Below are 4368 nucleotides of genomic sequence, written 5' to 3'. Positions count from 1 at the left end.
ACACACACACACACACTGATTTCTGCTTCTGTGGAACTACAGCTGATATTTAATATGACCAAGTCAGTAATGATGGTGGTCTTTGACTTAACTTGAATTAAGACTTATTCTTAGTCATATTCTTCACAGCAGTCAACACTCACATTTTCTAAGCCCAGGTTTCATTCTGTTCTCTCCACCATGTTCCACACTGTAGCGGTAAGCAGAAGAACAGACAGTCATTGAGGGATACACCTGAACTCACACACACACACACACACACACACACACACACACACACACACACACACACACACACACACACACACACACACACACACACACACACACACACAGTCAGCATATAACTTTGTCCAAGTGGTGGTTAGAATGTTTGTCTTAACCAGCCTGATAAGTCCAACATGTCTGATATGAACATTGACATAAACCCTCTACATACTTGAGTTTCTCCAGTCTGCAGTGTGGATCCTCCAGTCCAGCAGAGAGCAGTCTGACCCTGAGTCTCCCGGGTGATTGTAGCTCAGGTCCAGCTCTCTTAGGTGTGAGGGTTTGACCTCAGAGCTGGGACCAGAGAAGCACAGCCTTCCTCTGTGACTAGACAGCCTGACAGCCTGCAAAGAGTCAAATCATATTAAATCACACTGCTATTCTTTGGTGGTGAAAATAGTGGCAGTATATTTTTTCAACATATTCAGATACATCAGTGTCCTGAAACCTTCCATATCTATTCATAAATGAATGTATCATTATTAGAAATGACAAATTATCAAAGTATTGCCTGCAGATAGAAAAATGTATAGTACAAATATTATAGTAGACTGACCAGACCAGTTTAAAAGTAGTATCAGTCAGAAGACAGACAGTGAGGAATCAGATTTAGCAATTTACCAATAACAGAGGCTACAACAAAACATGCTAACCTCTCACCAATAACAATAACAGAGGCTACAACAACACATGCTAACCTCTCACCATTACCAATAACAGAGACTACAACAAAACATGCTAAACTCTCACCATTACCAATAACAGAGACTACAACAAAACATGCTAAACTCTCACCATTACCAATAACAGAGGCTACAACAAAACATACTAACCTCTCACCATTACCAATAACAGAGGCTACAACAAAACATGCTAACCTCTCACCATTATCAATAACAGAGACTACAACAAAACATACTAACCTCTCACCATTACCAATAACAGAGGCTCCAACAAAACATGCTAACCTCTCACCATTACCAATAACAGAGGCTACAACAAAACATGCTAACCTCTCACCATTACCAATAACAGAGGCTACAACAAAACATGCTAACCTCTCACCATTATCAATAACAGAGACTACAACAAAACATACTAACCTCTCACCATTACCAATAACAGAGGCTCCAACAAAACATGCTAACCTCTCACCATTACCAATAACAGAGGCTACAACAAAACATGCTAACCTCTCACCATTACCAATAACAGACTACAACAAAACATACTAACCTCTCACCATTACCAATAACAGAGACTACAACAAACATGCTAACCTCTCACCATTACCAATAACAGAGACTACAACACAACATGCTAACCTCTCACCATTACCAATAACAGACTACAACAAAACATACTAACCTCTCACCATTACCAATAACAGAGGCTACAACAAAACATGCTAACCTCTCACCATTACCAATAACAGACTACAACAAAACATACTAACCTCTCACCATTACCAATAACAGAGGCTACAACACAACATGCTAACCTCTCACCATTACCAATAACAGAGGCTACAACAAAACATGCTAACCTCTCACCATTCCCAATAACAGAGGTTACAACAAAACATACTAACCTCTCACCATTACCAATAACAGAGACTACAACAAAACATACTAACCTCTCACCACTACCAATAACAGAGACTACAACAAAACATGCTAACCTCTCACCACTACCAATAACAGAGACTACAACAAAACATGGTAACCTCTCACCACTACCAATAACAGAGACTACAACAAAACATGCTAACCTCTCACCATTACCAATAACAGAGACAACAAAACATGCTAACCTCTCATCATTACCAATAACAGAGACAACAAAACATACTAGCCTCTCACCATTACCAATAACAGAGGCTACAACAAAACATGCTAACCTCTCACCATTACCAATAACAGAGGCTACAACAAAACATACTAATCTCTCACCATTACCAAGAACAGAGACTACAACAAAACATGCTAACCTCTCACCATTACCAATAACAGAGGCTACAACAAAACATGCTAACCTCTCACCACTACCAATAACAGAGACTACAACAAAACATGCTAACCTCTCACCACTACCAATAACAGAGACTACAACAAAACATGGTAACCTCTCACCACTACCAATAACAGAGACTACAACAAAACATGCTAACCTCTCACCATTACCAATAACAGAGACAACAAAACATGCTAACCTCTCACCATTACCAATAACAGAGACAACAAAACATACTAGCCTCTCACCATTACCAATAACAGAGACTACAACAAAACATGCTAACCTCTCACCATTACCAATAACAGAGACTACAACAAAACATACTAACCTCTCACCATTACCAATAACAGAGGTTACAACAAAACATACTAACCTCTCACCATTACCAATAACAGAGACTACAACAAAACATACTAACCTCTCACCATTACCAATAACAGAGGCTACAACAAAACATGCTAACCTCTCACCATTACCAATAACAGAGGCTACAACAAAACATGCTAACCTCTCACCATTACCAATAACAGAGACTACAACAAAACATGCTAACCTCTCACCATTACCAATAACAGAGGCTACAACAAAACATGCTAACCTCTCACCATTACCATGATGTGTGTACCTCTGTAACTTTCTCATTCATCATCATTCCTGATTATTCATAATCATAGTAGCATCCACATGAATGTATAAGTGTTCAGAAACATCTTCTATTCTTACTGACAATACAAGTGAAGTGACTCCAAAATGACAGGACATTATTCACCATTTAGTTTCTATTAGGAAAAATATAATCTAAAACACAACCAAATTTAAACTATAAACCTCACTGTCCAAACACACATGGTGTGGACTATGAGTGCCTGGTAAACACATGTGGATCTGGTGAACAGTTATCACTTGTTGACCAACTACATGAATACTGACCTCAGAGTCTCCAGTTTACAGTGGATTCCCAGTCCATCAGAGAGCAGCTCCACTCCTGAATCCTTCAGGTCATTGTTACTCAGATCCAGCTCTCTCAGGTGTGAGGGTTTGACTTCAGAGCTGAGACCAGAGAAGCACAGCCTTCCTCTGTGACTCCACAGCCTGACAACCTGCAAAGATCATCATGACTTCACAAACACACTGTTAATTTAACGATTAGTGTAGAAGGACAATGGTAGATGCATTTGGTTTATTCTCTCAAACAACATATAGATTCATCTTCCGTCTCCTTGAATTGTATGGTCATAATGTTATACTAATGTGAAAATCAATGCATTTATTCAATGTGCTTTTCAATATATTATATACATAGTATAACTGTTACGGATACAGTTATCCTGTGTGTGTGTGTATCCTGTGTGTGTTTCTTTTCTCTCCTTCTCCCCTCACAGGTGAAAACCATCACTCCCCAATCAGTCAACAATCAATCATCAATCAGAAGACACACCTCCTCCTATTTCCTACCCTATCACAGTTCCTTCCCCATGGTTTAAAAACCCCATCATTTGTTTGTTCTAGAGCTCAATCTCTAGCTCAATCTCTCTGTAAATGCCATGTCTGTAGGTCGCTGTGTTTCACTCTCGCTTTGTGTCTTAACCTCTCTTTTGTTTGAGCACCTTCATAGCACTTTGTCATCACCTGTGAGTATTGTTTTTGGTTATGGTGTTTGTTTGTTGCTGGTGGGAAAAGGGGGAAACCAAGACAAGTCGCCCATGGGCATACACTACCCGTAGGTGAACTTTGTTAAATACACTAGTTAGAACTGGGCGGACCACCCACTGTATTTTTGGTTAGTTAGTTAGCTGTTGTTAAAGTAGGCTAGTCTAGCTTAGGGGTGTTTTTGAATACTTATTGTTTCTTTTCTTGGGTCCAGCTCAGCCCCTTTTCCTGCTCCCCCCATTACCGTGTGTTTATAAATAAACCTAGAGTTTGACGGTAGATTTCTGTTGTCGTGGTTATTTCGTGCACACTTTTACTTTGTCACAATAATAATTTGCATGAGTTATGTTACGGGTCTCATTACCATCCCCCCTAGACTGTCGGGCCAAAAGGGATTCGTAACAGTTCATTTCCTGTTCTGGTAAAATGCATTGT

At 39.6% G+C, this 4368-nt stretch overlaps 1 long non-coding RNA gene across 1 annotated transcript in view; it reads right to left on the bottom strand.

Annotated features, from left to right (window-relative positions):
- The window catches only part of LOC135564798 (uncharacterized), a 1869-nt gene extending 908 nt beyond the window's left edge, over nt 1-961 (bottom strand). The window contains exons 1-2 of the long non-coding RNA XR_010461275.1: nt 440-961; nt 144-190 (exon numbers count right to left, since the gene is read on the bottom strand). This is a non-coding gene — a long non-coding RNA (uncharacterized LOC135564798). The remainder of the gene's footprint in view (nt 1-143; nt 191-439) is intronic.
- Nucleotides 962-4368: the final 3407 nt, after the last annotated feature.

Source organism: Oncorhynchus nerka, linkage group LG26 (genome assembly GCF_034236695.1).
Source record: "Oncorhynchus nerka isolate Pitt River linkage group LG26, Oner_Uvic_2.0, whole genome shotgun sequence".
NCBI classification, from domain to species: Eukaryota; Metazoa; Chordata; class Actinopteri; order Salmoniformes; family Salmonidae; genus Oncorhynchus; species Oncorhynchus nerka.
This window is presented reverse-complemented; position numbering and strand designations above follow the sequence as displayed.